Raw genomic sequence first — 18,728 nt, 5'->3', positions numbered from 1 at the left:
GCTGATTACCACACCGATGGCTACAAACCGTGTCAGCTCGACAAGGTGCGACGCGCATAAATCTTCAGCAGTAACGGTAACGCATAAATCTTCAGGCTTGCGGTACAATGTTGCTGAGATTAGACAGTAGCATTATGCGGCCAATGCCGAGGACGCTAGAAAGTCGAACTCGTTACAATCGGCAAAATTCATTTTTCAAGTAGGAAAAAGGGAACGGCCGAAACTATTATTCTACCTACCCTGATGAAAAAGAAGTTATCGAGACAAATGCATTGAATTGAGTGCGAAGGAAAGCTGGCCCGAGGCTGAGGTAGAAAGGATACCGGCTTATTCTGATTCTTCTCCTTGTTCCTATGTTAAGGGCCCTATTTGCATTGTAGCCGTCAGCTACTCACGACTCATCTAGTTTTCATCGTTGCATAGATCCATATTGTTGTGCTCATGCACTGCTTCGGCCAGCAGTACGAAGAACGTGCTTCTATACATCGTACTGCTGCTAACGTTGCCGCTCATGTTATTGTAGTGACCGCGTCAATAGACCAAAGAATACAGTTTGTATCATATCAAGCTAGAGGCTGATTGACGATCAGGCAACTGGACGCGGTCCGGTAGCGGTCAACGTTCCCTCATCTGATTGCAATCTTTGTTTGTCGCACGAGAACCATTACACTTGTTATAGACCTGTGTGGCAGCAGTTTGAAATAATTCTCTTAGATGCATCTTTATAATAAACAAGCGAAAAAACGCAAGTTTTTATGAGTATGAGTCATAGAGGAGGTACAAGCCGGCGAACATCAATTGATTCAACTCTCCGCTGGTGAACACCATATTCTGTATTATACAAAAAGCATTGTTTGGACCGTGACGACAATTTTCTATACTTTATGAAATCAAATAGATTTTTAAAATAAAATTCATTGTACTCACAGTTGGGTTTTTTTCAGCTCCCGTCATGCTTTGGTCGTTTTTGCATGACCTTAACGGCAATAGCAGAAACTCAATTCAAAGCTCTGATCGTTACGATTGAGCATGGATTCAGTGTGAATAGTTCATCATAAACAGTTAATGCCGTACTTAAAGAAACTGTGTAAATTTAAGCATGTGCTGATTTTTCTCCAGTCATGTTATAACATGAATGTTTAACATCTAATCGTGTATGAGCGAAACTATTTGATAGACTTTTTTATTGTCATATAGCAGTTTATCAACTTACAATATGAAGATATCTATATAGATGTGATTATTTCTGATACAACTTGCTAAAAGCACCGTTGTCATGCGCCTCCTTCCTGGGTGCGTCCTGCGCACCTTTTGAGCTCAGCTATATGCTACAGCCTTACAGTCCGTTACCCATTGCGGGAAAATGATATCATTAATATATTATGCTTAATATAATGGTCCTTATCTAGAAACTACATCTTCAGTCCTTAAAGAATGACTTCTGTTCCGCGAAAGAGATCGTTCACATGTAATTCGCCGGCCTATTTATCGTGAGATGGGGGGCAATAGCAGATAAAGGTTGCTTCTAACACGTTTTATATACTTTCGGTTTAGCACCTTTTAGGCCGATTCAGCGGCCGTACGGCTAGCGTTCTCATGACGTATTTATGCATAGTCTATACTGCGTTACATCAACAAATATTTGCAGACATTTTGTGCAGGGGACCGCAAAATCTTTGATGGCAGCTAAAATATTATTACTATTTATACTATGATTAGCGCTGCCCGAATGAGAAAATAAACATCTACAACACCAACTAAAAGTCAATGAACATTACTGGCCTTTACTTCAAGGGTAATTGCCTTAGAAGTACATTTATAGAAGTGAACTAGAATGCTCTTTCGATTGCATTCTTTGCAGCTGCTTCTTTGTCAGAACGAATTTCTATAAAAATACTGTTTCAGTTACTCTTAATTTAGATAATAGCATAATTATATAACAACTTTCTGTATTCCTCTGTTATATATACACGGCAATAGGCCACGTTACGTTACGTTGTTAGATAAGGACATCCAGTATGTAAGCGCACAAAACTATTTCGTGGTTCCTTTGCCACATATGAATGTATCTCGTCAATATCATTCTCTGATATAATGTTGCCCACAATCACTTGAATCGAGTTATTGTAAATAACAACCTGTTTGCTATTGCTTTATCGGATTTTGAACCTCAGTTGAGTTAGTCACCTTCCCAGAACACGTCTTATCACCAGGAATAACTTCGAAATATAGGAACAATAAAATTGAGTGCATAACTCGAATGTCGTTTAATTGGTGGAAGCTTCAAAGGATGATTCAGAACGCTTACGAAATGAGAAACGGACGAGAAAAGACTGCAGACAGACATAAAATCTCTGTCGAGCTATCTTCGGCTTATTTTTCCTGCTAATACGGTCCTAGCGATTTGACTACCGACAAGTCGGTCGCGTTATACAAGCAGAGAATTATTTTAGCAAGAAATTGTCTTTCCTTAGCCTCCTGTGCATCTCAAGGGGCCTAACAACGGCCTGTATTTGCTTAGCGTTGAAACAATTAAACGACTTCAACATCCACATGTATAAACCCTTATTGCCTGCAGTGGTAGTAGCAGCGGCGATTCGACGATGCACATTTTTTTACTTCGACGACTTTGTTAAGACCAGATTCCGCTTACAAAAACCTCCGCTAATTATATATATCACTGGATATAGCGATAGCTAACATCGTCTCGATTTCTTTCAGTTGCGTCCAACGTTCATGAGATCTAAGACACTTATGTAACAGCGCATAGCTGGAAGGATAGTTATTACAAGAAGTGTGGGAAAAGAGGACCTGTGTTGCAAGAGCCATACCTTGTTCACTATAAGCGTTTCGTACTGCCTAAGTGGCCGCATTGCTTCGGTACATGGACTTATCTGGTTTGTTTTCGGCCCAATTTGTTGACACCCTTTGCTATCCTATCTTGCTGTAATTATCGTTGCCAACGATGTATGTACAGCCAGCGTTTCATTCAACGCTGTTCAACGGCTGGGAATAGATTGCAGATGCGTTGAGCGTCAGCGGCAGACCTTCCGAAGGCCAGAATATATCGTTCAGTATATGGACAACAACTTGAGTATGGTCGTAGGGGCAATGCGTATAGGGCAATTTGCAACATAAGCCGTGTTAAGTTTGATGCGATCTCGATTCATGCGAATAATTTTCGTGGTATTTCTCACGATCAAACTGGTTCTCTACAACTCTGATCGACGTCTTTCTTATTACGTTTAAAAAAGCCTTGCGATTACTTGGAGAAAAGAAATTATTATTGCATGAGCTCTGTAGGCAATCGTTAGGCAAATTAGAGACGCGGCTATTGTACTTAATACTCGTTAATCCTTCTTTCGCTTTTATGGATCATCAACGAGTGCTAACTTATAGAAGACAGTGAGGTGATCGGTTAATAAAAAGATCGCCGTTATCATCTACTGCAGGTAGCAACTGACAACTGCTACGTGGATATCCGCTGCTGATAAAAGTATTATCAACTAAACCATTCGAACCCTTTCCCGGTTGAATTGCGAGCTTTGTTCCGAATTTGAATAAAGTCGGATGGATTCAAAATTATGGTTCTCTATGTTAGTATAGCGGAGACTCGTTGCTATTTCAGGTAAATGCTTGGATCTCATTAAAACACATTCCGATTTGCAATGGGGCCACAAATAAAACGTGAAAAAAATAAGTTTACATTTACAAAAGCAGAAATGCGTTTCTAAAAAGGTATCCGTAGAACAAAGCAATCTGCGTAAAGGTTTTTACTGAAGTATAAATCTACAAAGTTCTCTTTCTCCTCTCTCCGGCACCTAATTTCCCGCTGTTCTGTCTTATCCACATACATTTACATGTATGTATTAGTGCAGCACGCCCTCGCATAAGAAATATTCGAATAGCCGGAAAAACAACAAGTACGAGCTATACGTAGCCGTAGTGCACCGCAAAGCATCAAACGACCTTAGTATCGGCGCCGCCATCCATCGAAATGTATGGAACTGTTGCCAGTGACGTGTTCTCCATCCGTGTGGCAGCCACCGCAGGCGTCGCCATCAACACTGCGGGTTAACTCATTAAAGACGACGGAATCAACGACGACAAGGGCATGACCGCGAACAAAGCTTCACCTCGCCAACCGTTAACGTGCGTTTCTCTTGATCCTCCGTTTGCCTCAAAAAAGAACTTTGAGAAGTGAGACAGGCATCTTAACACGAACCAGAAGATTGCTTCACTTACGTGTTAGATGGCACAGAGTGTAGAACGTGCCTATTCTAATGGTTGTAGCAGCAGGCATTTGTGAAGTCCTTACGAGCTACGACATTGCGCGACGGCTAGCTCGATGGGCGCTGGTAACGCTGCGACTTGCCCCGAATCATCGGGCATTTCGGGACCACCTCGTTGAATCGGCGCGGCGTCACAGGTAAAATGTATATAATGCAGCAATGCAGCAAGAAATCTCAGCTCGAGCCACGCCGGCAGGAACGACAGAAGTTGAACAAGATGGGAGCACTGACCCGCGGCTCCACTCTGGCATTATAAGCCTCTTTTATTCATTTCACGGGATCGATTCTGTGCAGCGCACGTTTCACAGGTAGGAAATGGAAACGGCCTGGTGGTAAAAGTTAGCGCTGCGATGATGGCGGCGGCAGTGATGGCGACAGCCCTCGTGGGCATAGGGATGGTGTGGGCGGAAGAACACCGTGATAACAACAGTAGATAAACTACAAGTTGTGTTTCTCTTTTCTGATATAGGGTCGTCTATTTAAATAAGTCTAAAATAAGAGAATAGAACGGAAAATAGGGGCAGTGTTAAGCAGGATTCAAGTGTTAGTAACGGCCATCGTTGTATCGCAGTGATCCTTTCTGACTCATATAAGGGTCGACAACTCCTTACAGGTGAGATCGCACAACTGCTCACTGCGGTAAGGGATGAGGATTTTGGTGGCTCGGCATGGTTGTTTTGTTTTTTAAGTCAAGTTAAAATTTCAGAACTTGAACATAGGACGCCAGCGCAAAACAAGGAAGATGTGAATTAGTAAACTACGTTCACAGAATGAGTCTTTTCGAAAATGAACAGAGAAGCTAATTGTATGTTTGAATTTTTCGGTTTCAGTAGAACCATGTTGTTGGTCTACCATTCTATAGGGGGGTATAGAGAATACAAACAGTAAACTAGAGAAACCTTAGGTCAGTACAGCGCTTCGTATTCGTTTACGTTCGGGGACCGTATATATAAACCAGTTTGTTTTTAACGAGCACATTATATACAGCTATTATAGTGTGTGTAGTTACTAGTGTGCAACTCACAGAGGTTGAATACATATATGATTATTATTATTATGTAAATCCATGTTGGTAACATGTGCGTCACACGGATCATATTCTTATCACATTGAAACTAACCGAAATTCAACCACTGCACTTTTTGCCATTTTCCTTCAATTGTTTATCTACTGGAATAACTTTCCCCTATTTTCTCCGCTAGCAACAATAGTGGCAATCCTCAGCAATGTTGGCAAATCTTTTCTGTCGATTCTGAGAACATCCCGCGCTGATTGACCAAATCGGTTTCTTTAGCTGCGTAAAAGTTGCTAGATATAGATCAGCGCAGTGATCGTATTGATGGTACCTTTGGTTTTATACAAATTATAAGTATTAATTACACACTAATACTTCTTATGGTAATATCCTTTTCGTCTTTTAAGTGAAAAAAATAAAGAATCCTGAACACTCCCCGTTTCCGTTCCACTTTGTTTATAGACTCAATTATGTGGATAATGCATATGCTACCCAGGTCCCTATATGACTAAAATAAATAGAGGACAATGCTAAGACTGCAACTGAAGCGGGGAAGAAAATTAGCCAAAAAAGTAAACTTTTTAGTTTGGCGTTAACACAGCCATCATTTACTGATATGACGTTGGTTTGGAGGTTTACTTTTTGTAAGAACGATGCGAAGCCACCATGAAATAGACCCACTTTTCTTCTCTCTTCTTCATTATTGGATTCACTGTTTCTCTATGTAGAAGAATTGAACTTCGTTATGGCCGAAAGGAAATCCACTAAGTGAACATTTTCTTTTTTGACTGGAGTGAAGGTCATGAGAACGACGCGAGAAAAAGACTATCTTAGAGTTGCAAATTCGACAGTTTGCAGCGCCTCTAGCCTGGCGTTTTTTCCTTTGCTTCTGCTGAAGGCCATCGAGGAGGCAGAATAGGATGTGCACATCCTGATAGCCCAGCCAATGGAAAAGCTTTTCTTCTCCAATGCATTTCTACGAGATGCTGCTCGTCAGTTGCTTTGCCGGCGGAGAAGTCCGGCAAAGCACTGACGAGGTTGAGGGGGTCATCCTCAGCTTCGTTTTTCGGCTGTATATTTGTCCTGCCAACGAAGGGGGCTATTTTTTTCATATGCCTATTGCGTTTTCTCCCGCCTAATTTATTTTGCTGGCACTGCAGCAAGGATCAATCAATTCGTTTATAGAAGAAGGTCGACAAAAGGATACAGGTTTAGTCACAGGAAACCCGCCGGAGTCGTTCAGTCTATTCACGATACACAGTAAATCGCCCTCGTTTCTTCAACTGTCACTATAACGATGGGGGAATGAGGGAAGCAGCCAATGAACGTAGATACATGGTGGTAGGACAGGTACGCTGTTACAACCGCCTAAGCGAGTCTTCTTATTCTTCGAAAACCCTCTGCAGAATTACCGCGTCTACGTAAATAGCTACGGTGGTGTGATTTCGTTCCGTACGCTACAGCAGACTCGTTAGAATTTGCGATTTACAATGCCAGCCTTTAGTGGTTACATCGTTTCACTATACGATTCGATCCGAGAAAGCTTTTCAGTCACCTCTGGAAGGTCAAGATTGTTGATGTGTTGAAACTAAAAAATCGTTTTGTTGATTTCCGAAATGTGGCGCTGCTGTGCATTTTCGGGCGTTATAAGGGAGAGGGAGAGAGAGGAGAGAGAGAAAACTGGTAATCGTCTGATACTTTAGCTTTTCTGTAGGTTTGACCTTTGAGCTTTTTGTCGTTACGAGAAGACAGCACTTGGCCACTTGTCATGCTATTTACACAAACTGGAGGGACAGTTTAATCCGAGCATAGACGTTGGTGAACGTCTATTGCCTTGACTGTCTGTGTGATCGCTTACCCAACGCTTTGACGTCACCGCGTCGATACCAGCATCTCTTTTTTTACCTTTGTCGACAGCTAGGGTAGTCAACGCATGCCTTTGACGTCTTTAGCTCCTTCTGACTTGCAATTAATGATAAATTTTAGAAGAAAGAGCAAGCGCCACGTAACACCCTGTCATTTCCACTTATTGAAAAGACAGATCGGTCACATCAAATTTTCAGGTCCGATAGCATGACGCAACCTAACGCTAGACTTCAACCGACGCTGCCTCACATTGTTACGTTCAAAACGAAACGGGGCAAATCGCGTACGAACTGCTATTACAGTTACCGACCTCATTTTTATTTTTATCGCCGTCATCGTACATCGAAGCCGATCTAGCGTAATGTGGGGGTCACGCTTACAAGCAGGGGCATATATACACACATATGAAAACAAGAACTTCATACCACCACCAATGCTTTCTGTATCTACATATGAATTGTAAGTTCTTGTACGGTACATGAATGATCCTTGATAGTCTATTTGTCAGCCCTGATACCATACGACGCACGACACCATCAACAGGAAACACTGGACAAAGCGTCATCCAGGGTAAGGTCGTCATCAGAGATCTTGCGCCCATATCTGTACAAACGACGCTCATAAAAAATCGCATCTTCGAAGGACATTTTCGCTCGAATAAAAGAAAGTTGCGACTCCCATTATTCCCTGCAGAAAGCGGCAGACACTATCGTTACTATAGCGTTCTGTACATTGAAAAACATGCGTACCATGAGACACAGGAGCGGCCACCTGTTATTTTGCCACCCTGGCATTTTGTCTTCTTCAGTTCGTAGACGCGGCGATGGACTTCGTCGGCATTAATTTTGTGTATTTGTGTGTGTGTCGTTAGGTTTGCGTTTCCGTCTCTGGCCAGTTCTAAAAGCGAACGGAAATAGGCCTCTCGCCCAGCGGCCGACATCAACTGCGATCTTCGTTATTCAACGAGCCAATGAAATAGCTAATACAGGACAAGCGCTCGAAACTGTGCCTCTCTATCACTGCTCTCATTAGGAGAACAAAAATCGTCGTATGTAAAACTGGTGTTTGTGTTCTATCGGGCCATTAAGTGTAACTTAATATTTCGAAAATAGCGATAGCATAGTAGTATATAATTTGTTCTAGATTTAAAGCAAGCAGAATATTGATGAATTAAATTAGGTTGATTAAAAAGATTCAATAATCGATCGATGCTGCAGTAGACATTTCCTTTTCCCAGCACCTATAGAAACAAGTATTACTTGTTATTATTTATTGTGGGTGTAACCAAATGGAATATGCCTAACCGTATTTCACTGCAACGGTAGACGATATCTTTTTTAAACAGTTGGCTTTCACTACGAAACGAGAATGAGTCTATGCTGGGTTCGAAACCTGGACCAGTTGAAATTTAATGAACCAATCATCTGCTGTACCATCATAGAAGACAGAATCCAATTCCTAGCCCTACCAGCAACGGTCATTAACTTAAGCTTACTTAAGGTAACGGTCTTAAGACTAACATAACGGGTCACAAACACTTGTAGTAGACACTAATAACACGATCCTATCTTCTGGCTCTGACATTTATGAAAAACGGGTTTGGCCATGACGAACTTAAAATCAGCGGTCCCTATGGCGAAGCGTACGTCAATTGAAAGTCATTGGTGGACGTTTCCAAACCCAGATTTACTTAAAAAATTCAGAAGAGAAAATAGAATATCGACGAAAGTAGGTTAATAGGTGCTCGTATCTTGGGATGGCGTTATAGACAATGAAAACGATCGTTTCTTGGCTATCCTTAACTGACACCTGGTCAGTTTGCCGAACTTCGAAAAAACCCTATTTATTCCTAATTTAAGGTGATTTCCTGATTTAGCTGGATTCGAATACCGGTCATAAATATACGCTCTTGAAAATCTCGAGATGTTAACACGTTGAGACTGCGTTAGAGATGATTTGGGCACAACATGAAGTGATGGTTTGCTTTACTTCGAAACTGAGCGTAGAGGTAAAAATTTTACTTTATGATTATTTTTTATTAGCGAATATGGACAGCAGTACTGTTGGGTCTCCTTAGTGAACAAAGCGTTACAGCAAAAGTAGCTGAGAGGCTTCATCTGAATGAGCAGTTCGCCCCCCAACGTCGTCTAATGGGGCATGCTTCCCTTTCCGTAACTTCAGCGAAAGCTGCCTCGCTCTCTGTTTACAAAGCAGCGGTACGAGCGACCGTCTGCCTTCACCTCTTTTTATGCTGCAACTTGTCATAGACAAACAACTGACTTCGACGCAGGCTAACGCAATTGAGAAATTCGGCTATGTTATTATATCGTGTGTGTCATTATGCTGGATCGTGTCGAGGTCGATAGGTAAGAGTAACTTGACTATGTCGATGAATTTAATTCGAATAAATATAATTGTATACAAGTTAAATATAGCTATTATGAGTATAATTTCAGGTACGTTGTTTATAGTGAGGCTTGTCTCGTAGAAGCCTTGTGGGGAGTGCCTTAGGATCGTAGCACTCACGGAACCTTAATATAACACAAAAGCAATCTTTTATGGTCAATATGGCAAATGCACGCTCATTGCGTGGAGTCAATACAAAAAACGATCGCTTGTAACACAATGCAAGAACAGACCAAGCAACGCCAACTGTAAAAAAATTATTGTGGGTATTGGCTGATATTAATCATTGCGCTAACCAAGGCTTTGGCGGCGGCTAAACCTCCCCTTTTAGCTATTTACCCGATCGGAAAGTATCTGCACGCAGTAACAATCGGTACCATGCAAACAGAACGATTTAGCATCGCATTTAAATTTGTAGATTTCGAACTTGCTAGCTCTGAATCTGATCTAAAGCAAACGGCAAGCAGAAAGCAGAAGCAGTGGCCGTCGACGGCGCTAGCGACGCTCCGCTGAAATTTTGCTTTCTTATTATTTTCTTGAATAGTTACAAAGCTAAAAACAGCCTAGCTTAGACACGGACTCACAGAATAGCTCAAGGCTCTCTGTATGTCCATGTAAATAGTATTATGATAAAAGAAAGATCCTCGGGAACCTGCGCGTGTTGCTGAAGGCCGCTGTCACTGCAAAGCTCTCCCCCTTTTTCAGCAGAATGATGAAGTCAATAATGAAGTTATAATATCAAAATCTACAAAATGGTCCCTTTTGCAGAGAACGACATTAAAAATACATGGCCTATTTTTAAATCATTGTACTTCTTCTATCAGTAAGGATCGTTGGTCCGAGCCATGCTTAAAGAGAAAATGACGCCTATCTAAACTGATATCGGCAGGAGAATCATTCCCGTACTCGATTGACGTTGCTGGTAGACGATTTCATAGATATTAGATCTGCAAACGCACCCACAGAAGGACCTCCTTTCAGTAGGATAGTGGTATAGCATAGTAATATTTTGATTCTAAGGCCATACGAAGAATTCTAACTTATTTTTTTTCCTCACCTAGGCCTAACTCAATAAAGAAGTTAACCCGAATGTAACTCAACATTTGACCCTTTCCACAGAAGACGTTCTGAATGCAGCTGCGGCGATTGCTGCTTTTAACATCGAGATACCACATAAATACTACCGAATAATAGCCCACTTTAAGAAAGTAATTTATTTTTTTTTCGCCCAGATTTTCCGTCTCTCTGGAAATAGAAAGAATCCATTATTTAAGTGCAGCACCACATGCGAGCACCTTCGGCGAAATAAGTGGGGGTGCATGTACAAGAACAGCTCTGAATGCAATTTACTGCTTCTGCATAGCCCTCTTCTGCATTTTTTCGTTGTTAAGACGTTCTCTTACTCGAATGCGACAGGGCAGGAGAGCCAGACTCACGCTCATTGATGGACTGTGGTGACTATAAAGTGTATTTTGATATTCGCCTACCCAGTCACCATCTCCCTCTATAAGATTCTTCTGCCGGGAAGGAAACGCATAAAAGCATGAAAGGTAAAAAAGCAGTAACTCAGCGGTAGCTCAATAGAAACAGGAATTTCTGCTTATTCTGTTGGCAGTGCTGCCTAAAACGAACAATTTTAATAATAATCTCTGGCCATGTCTGAGCACGGCGTTAAAATCCAGGCCTTCGGAAGGCTGCATTTGAGCTACCTATGCCAGATGGTTGTCATGTTGCTTTATGCTATTGTTTTACTCCTCAGGTTTAAGGCTAAGGTGCTGTTTATGCCTTTTGGCATCTGTCTCGTTATGATCATTTTGTTTCTCATAGATGCATGATGTCCTTATGATCGTTAGGCGTCGAGTCAAGAAATTATTCAAATGACACTCTTATTATTAGTGTGCCAGTGCAATGTAAGGGACAGCTTTTTATTATCCCATATCGACTCCGACGACAGTTCCTTATCGTACTGAGACGGAAGACTGCATCTGAACGAGCACATGTTTTCAGCAGGGCTTCAGTCGTCGCAGTAAAGTTTTATAGTAAGTTTAGATTCAGACATGCTATAGATGCTTGCGTCTTTGACTAGTAAAAGTGTTTCAACTTCTACGTCTTTGGTCTTTAGTCAGTAACGACAATGAGCAGAAAGACATGCTCACCCCATTACGTTCGTATGTTTATTGCGCAACGCCGACTTTCTCCTTAAAAACAACTCAATCCGCTTCTACCTATAACATAGCAAGAGTAAATTAGCGAGCAGGCAGGCAGGCAGGCAGGCAAAATAGAAAATTAGGAAAAAGAGAGTGAAAAAAGTCAAAACTCTGTTTTCTTTGTTTACTTCTTCGCGACCTTCAAAGCCACATAGTGGGCCAAGTGATTTTCGTGAGTATGGTAATGTTTGGCGGACGAGTGGTAGCTACTATACTTAGTCTGGTCTTGCCAAATTTGTGATAATAACAATGCTATTTTAGACCAGTGTTGTTTTGCTATAATTATTATAGAACAAATGCTACACGTAAATTCTCATACAGCTACGACGCCATCTGCCATTTTTCCAATGTAAATAATGGTTAGCAGTTTGCAGAACTATCAATGCGATCGATTCCTCATATTCATAAGAAGATCGTTTGCCTAAGGTTCAGACGGGTAAATCCTTGCTGACGAAGTGAGCTGGCCATTTGTGTCCACCCTACCGACGCTTATCGAGAGCCAGGGCTGAATCTATGCAGCTTGGCACTACTTGCTGTTCATTGTTAGGTAGTCTTCATATGTTTCCCAATTTCTGTAGTCTAAATCCTTCTTCCATAGGCTCCTCCCCCTTGCCTCCTGAGTGACGGATGTCTGTCTATCCAACTGCGGTTGCTACAAGGTTAACAGTGGCACTGATTGGAATAAGATCCGCTAATAAAGCCTTCTACAGCTCGTGCACAATGATTGGTTTGTGCTTTGGGTACTTTGGAAGCAAGCTAAATTGTGTTCGTCTATGAAGATAGAGATACTCAATGTAATTGTCTCTAGAGTAGCCGAATATATGCCTAGATGGGTATAGCCTATATATACTATGCACTACGATAAGGCTAACTGGAGCTGAGAGGGTTAAAGTAAGGCTGTATTTACTGCTGGAAATAGAGACAGTCGTCTTTGTAATCGTCCACTGCTTATCTAGCTTCTCTACACAATTGAGGAAATGACAAAGGAACGTCTGCACTGCACCTATAAAAGAACCACGGCCCACTAATCTAGATGCAGTATAACCCTCTATCAGTGTACCTTTAATACCTTCTTTCGTCTATGCCATAGGAGGGGCCGACGACGGCCAGAAAGTTAGGCCTGCGGTAACCGGAGTTGCGCATTGGCCACAATATTCTCAAACAGATTTAACCTTTTTTGGCCGGATGCCAGCAGCTCAGATGATCAGCCAGTCAATTGACTAAACAGTCGAGGTTTTTCCCATTCGGCCTGCGCTTCGTCCAGTGTTAATAGTTCCTTCGTGTGTGCATTTACACAACGTATGAATTGAAACGTCAGATAAAGGCGTAACATACGTATCAACGATAATGATCTTGGAGGAATATATAATGAGGTCGGAAAGAGGCCCGGTACGTGTAAGGGCATTTTGCTCTATTCATTTCTATATAATCCTCAAACGCTTAGGTACCCTTTTACAACACTGAATCAAGTTGTTCTCGAAGACACTACCTCGTTCTAGCCAATGATCGTCTTAAAAATACAAGAGCGTAGAAATCCAACAGGAAGTTCCGTCATTCTCCGTCAAATTCTCAAGCTGCACGAGCACCTAGATATGTAGATACAGTTGGATGAGTCTGCGGCTGCGCAAGTTACCGACTGGTAAGTTGAGAAGCGACAATTATTTGATATATGGCTGTGTATTCAGTCTGGCTTAGTTCACTTCTCTTGTAACTAGAGATCACTTACCATTAAGGAACGCATCGGGTTCGATTAAGCATTTATATTAAGAAACAGTGAGAGTAAAAAGTTATTATAAACAAAAGTAGCACTGATAGCTGCGCCGATGCAAATAATGATGCTGGTCAAACGACAATATGGACGCACTAATAGCTTCGAATTAAGTTGAAAGTCAACATACTACTACTACGGAAAGAAAGTCACAATTGACTGCCGAAAGCAGTTATAGAGTTCTCGTAAAGTCAGACGGCCAAGTAGTTCATCATATTTTCTTATTTAACCAGCAAAACGAGCTCTGTAGTTAATCTAGGCACCGCCCGATAGCGACATCAGCACGTTATATTTTATGTGATACGTATATACCAGCGTTAAGGTAGCCGGGGGAGGAGATAGAGGGCAACGGGGGTCGTTAGAGTTACTTAAATAACATTAGCTTAAATAGCAGACGATGCTATACACAACAGTTAGCCAGCGTTTTGTCGCATCAGAGTGCATCGACGTACGACTAGAGGAACCTGTTTAATCACTGTTATTGACAATATACGATCACCTTACTGCTATTGTATTCTTCGCGGTATCTTAAAAGTTGGCACCATCATATTATTTATGCCCATTGAAGAAAATGGTCTGTCCAGTGGCCTCTCTCCAGCCGCCTCTGGGTTGTTAGTAAATTTCTGAATCTGTCGAGCATTTAATACATTATCAAGGTCTCGTCTAGCCAACACGAGATTCCCTTACATTATTGTCATTATTATTATTACAAGCATTGTTGCTATTTTAATTATAACAATGATAATTATAACTCGAATTCCATATCTGGGTTATCCAAATACATTGATTTACAATAAAACCTTGTTTACATGCAATGTCTGGACTATTTGTAACCTTCTTTTACTACTCGTTATGGCGATTGTAAATTTCATTGCCGTCGTGTTACACACAAAGACGCACAAATGGAGACAACAACGATTGCCCCTTCTTCTTGTCGAGGAGAAACTTGTGTTAGTGTGATAGCGCAATGGGTTTTATTAGCCTAAGACGCCGTTCGCTTAATAATCGGTAAGGATTTGTGGTAACACAATGACGGTCGTGGCAGCGATGTCGGCGCGCTCTAGGCGAACCGCCGCGGTGATTACCGACGCAGCAGTGCACGTTACTATAACACAGCATCGCATTGGGGAACCAGAAAAATAATTATGAATACTATTATAGTATTTCAGTTTGCCACCAGGTCTTCCAAGCGTCGGTTACCGTTCGCCTGCCCGACGCAAGATAAATTTGTCTGGCAAAAATGGCAAAAGCTAAGAGTTGCATATGGCAGAAAATGCACGAATTTCTGACCAGGCGCAGCCATAACGCAGTAGTAAATCATTATGATTTCCTTTTCTGCTTCTGTTTACTGCAACTCTTTCGAGCAGCGAAACATCGGGAAAATAAAAACCCAGAACCGAGCTAAAACTAGATGGGCATCTTTCGTCTTTATTGTTCTGCAATATTTGATTCGTTCTTGTTTGGCATTAAACGGTTCAGCTACCGCTGCTGTTGATACAGATACTGCTGCCCACCCGGAGACTATCGGATACATGTCCTACTTGGTCGTTACATTATTGCCCGCTTGCTATTACTTGGCGATTGTCCTGGTAACACTGCAGCTGCTATTGCGATCCTTGCTGTTATTGTCGGCATCGGTGCTGCTGTGGCAGTGCCACTGGTTTTTTTTCTTTTCGTCGTCTTCGTCTGTACTTCAGCGATTTGCAGCCGTACAAGCGAGTGGCAGTTAGCTGGCTGATATGGCTGCGGCAGGGGATTTTAGGAGAAGTGTTTCCCCATAAATAATCGTACCTAGACCGTTTGCCAACGTCATGATGCTCGTTGCCGTTACAACACGGCTTCATTATAGTATTGCACGGAAATCTTCCTCTGCAAGAGTGCCAAATAAGACCGATGCGCTGACAGTACCAATGATTAACTTTCTAAAAAATGATGGTTTTGCATCGTAAGATATTGGTTCCCTATTGCTTGACACAAGGTACGCTGACAGTATTACAAACCAACTACGTGCTATCCGACCCTGGGTTGTTTTCTGCCTTCAAGAAACAGAAAAGAGCTAGTAAGGGCTCAACTGGAACGGATACATTTATTGCAGACCAACTCTCTCGGCTGCGGTTAAGAGTAAAGATATAAAAAAAAAGAACGTGTGATACGACAAAACGACAGCGGCACTTAATGGACGCAGTAGTAACCTAAGAGGGGCACAATTATGCGGCGAAAACGCAACTGAGTTATTCAGAAATTAGGTGTTAATATATGTAACTATGTGTCGTTAATAAGTGCTTTGAGTTTTATGTCCGATACTACCGTTAAGCATTACTTCAGACAGGGAACACGTGTTCCTGATGCTGATGAATTCGCCTGAGAAGCCTGAGCGGCGCAGCTGTTTGGACAGTGGAAAGAAATAAAATAAAAAAGAAAAAGGAAAACGAAGCATAATTTCTAGCACTCATTGCCATCCGTAAGATCCAGTTGGGTTTAGACACAATGAACGCGTTAGCGTGGAAAAATAATAACGAAAGTAAAGGTGATTGATCATGTTGGTTCTTAGAGCCTAAAAACCTTTTAATAATTGCATTAATTACTGGTCCTGGCGGAAAACGTTTGGTTCAACGTTTGAAGTGGTCAAGGGGAGAACTAGAAATGCTGCAGTCGAAGGCTGATTGGTACTCGCTCAGCCAAGCTCAAAGGCGTTACAACATAACTATTCAACGTTACGAGAACATACGGGTCTTCAGGTGTATTTAGTGGGAGATGAGCTCGTTCGTGACATCTTTTTCAGCAGAAATTCACAGCAGAGATTAAAAATGTTGTCTGCTAAATAGTACCCCCTAATTACCAGCTGTTTCTCCATAGAAAGTCACATCCGTTCCTTGAATTCGCATTTACGCCCTATAAGTCTCGAGCCCGATAGTTAATTCCCCTATAAAAATCCGGTTCCAGTCGACCCTGTGACAAGATATTTAGCAAGAGAAAACTAAAGATTTTTCATATTCAGTCACAAGTGCTCTCAGTTGAAGCTGTTCATGTGTTATTACAGCAATAGGAAGTAAGTTCTGCCTAAAAACAAAACAATTAATTTAAAGTCAATCGCGACGCCAGTGGCAGGAATTCATATTTTTGCCCCTAGCTATCCTCGAAGTGTCGTTTTTGTATGGGTCGAACTCAATAATCGCATTACACGCTTCGAAAATTCTTGGCGTATTAATTCATTTAATTACATTACAGACAACTTTAACTGCTACTGCTAGATAACATTACCTTCAAGTATATTGTGTGCGACCAATTCTTTTTTCAATCTGTTTTTTATCACTTTATTTTCCATGCTAATGTAAACCACTTGTGTAATCCTTACGATAGGCCCTCACTCTCCACCTCGAGCGATTGTCGAATCAGGTTTGTCATTTAGTCATACCTGAAAATCATATCAAAAGAGCCGTATTAACGATCTATGTACAGGACAAAAACAAACTATTCTATACAGCCGTATTTTATTAGTGTAAATATTTTAAGTCTGCCATAGATTTTGTCGACTTTGTCGACTGATGCCGTCATCGCTCTGATACCTTTGCCCACCTTTGAGAAAGGACCCGAACGACACTTGCTGTTCTTTTTGGACGCAACCCGGTTCTTCCTCTCTGAATGCACCCCATCGTTGCACTCCTTAGAATATACATATCTATCCAGACTGTCGATAGAGGCTCGGGAGTTTTGCTAGCAGCCTAAGTCTTAACGAGACCTTTTTTAGGCAGCACAGTTGTCCGACAGTTTTTCTGTCTCTCACTTCTGTTCTACATACCCAGATGCGTGCCGTGAGACTCTGGAGAAAAGTAACACAAAGATATGTCACGTAACAACGCAAGGGAACATCGGCGCCCCTAAGCCCATTCGTGGCGTAGGATGTTTCCGCCTACGCCTGTTGAACGCTATGTTTTACTAGACTAAACGACAAAAAAAAATCGAAACATATCATAAGGGGATAGAGAGAACATGAGGAAAGAGAGTTTTGTGTACGCGTTTATGTAACCGGAACGACTCGAACACGAAATGGCTAGGCATCTAGTTTTCGAGCCGTCTTCGCGGGAGGCATCTGCAAAAGGATTTGAAAGCACGGGAGGGCGTAGTTGGAAATGCGATCGACGACAAAGGCGGCCGAGACCGACAAAGATCCGGCACGACGACGGTGACACGAAAACAAAAAAAAAACACTTCGGAACTTAACAGTTCTCTTTCATTCTACCACAGTTTACTAGTAAGTTGACGTAATTACCTACCTTGCTGTCGCAAAAGACATTTCAACCGAGAGAAATCTGTTAAGTCGGCGCTAAAACGTGTCCAATAGATCCGCGTTCTGTAGAAGCGCGCTGTATTCCGGCGACTATTTAACAATCTCAAAGATTGAAGCAGAAAAAAAAGCGCCTAATAGTGGTCTTCCATGAGAGATATCGGTTATGTCTTTTCTTGGCATATAACGTTATTTTACGTTGGCTCTAGGATGCTCAATTGCGGCATGATGGAAAAAGAGGGAACGAACAGCCGAAACGGATGCAAACTTCCTCACTGTCCTGGTACAAATAAGCAGCCTTAAAATTTGTTACCAATTGCCTCAACATGTGGGAAGCAAATTTGTTGGAGAGCTTTGCATGTTTTATCTAGCTTGCTGCATGGATCAGACATTCATAAAATGAATATATTAGTCTGCATTAACGGAATGGCGACGAAAACAAGCATTGTCTGCAGAGTAAAAATATCTAAAAATATATAACGCCATGACGAACTCGATCGGGCGTGGTCAGAATCAACTAATAATTATCTTCGGAACACTAACGTTTGTCAAGGAACAACAGCCATGATTCTTCTATCTGCATGTTTTTGCGGTTAGATCAATAAAATAACAATACACGATATCACACCGACCATTTAATATCACTAACGTAAACTACAATGTAAAGGTTATGTGCTTTACGGGTCAGCCTCCTGTCCAACCACTGATTCCTATATTTAGTACCATTACTTATAGGAAAATTTCAGCGAGCTATACTCAGAATGATACTCAAGTGCATATATAGAAGTATATGTCTATTTACAAAGGTTAAACACTAAAGCTTAAAGCAAACGTGTTTGTGCTACACACTCTTGTGTAGTATATGTGTGTGAAATATGTACAGCAGACT

The 18,728-nt window shown here is 41.6% G+C and overlaps 1 protein-coding gene across 14 annotated transcripts in view; it reads right to left on the bottom strand.

Moving 5' to 3' along the window:
* Culd (CUB and LDLa domain) overlaps positions 1-18,728 on the bottom strand; it is a 162,181-nt gene that overhangs the window by 79,380 nt on the left and 64,073 nt on the right. For 12 of the 14 annotated variants that reach the window (XM_086989521.1, XM_086989522.1, XM_086989524.1 and 9 more), the window contains one exon: positions 16,816-16,969. The gene's annotated coding sequence lies outside the window, so the exon portion shown is untranslated. Of the gene's footprint in view, positions 1-16,815; positions 16,970-17,130; positions 17,375-17,828; positions 18,120-18,728 lie in introns of all 14 variants that reach the window. The other 2 variants (XM_086989517.1, XM_086989516.1) reach the window with 2 other exon arrangements.

Source organism: Varroa destructor, unplaced genomic scaffold (genome assembly GCF_002443255.2).
Source record: "Varroa destructor unplaced genomic scaffold, Vdes_3.0 BEIS01000005.1, whole genome shotgun sequence".
In the NCBI taxonomy this organism is placed as follows: domain Eukaryota; kingdom Metazoa; phylum Arthropoda; class Arachnida; order Mesostigmata; family Varroidae; genus Varroa; species Varroa destructor.
The sequence above is the reverse complement of the archived record's forward strand: the minus strand, read 5'-3'. Positions and strand labels throughout refer to the sequence as shown.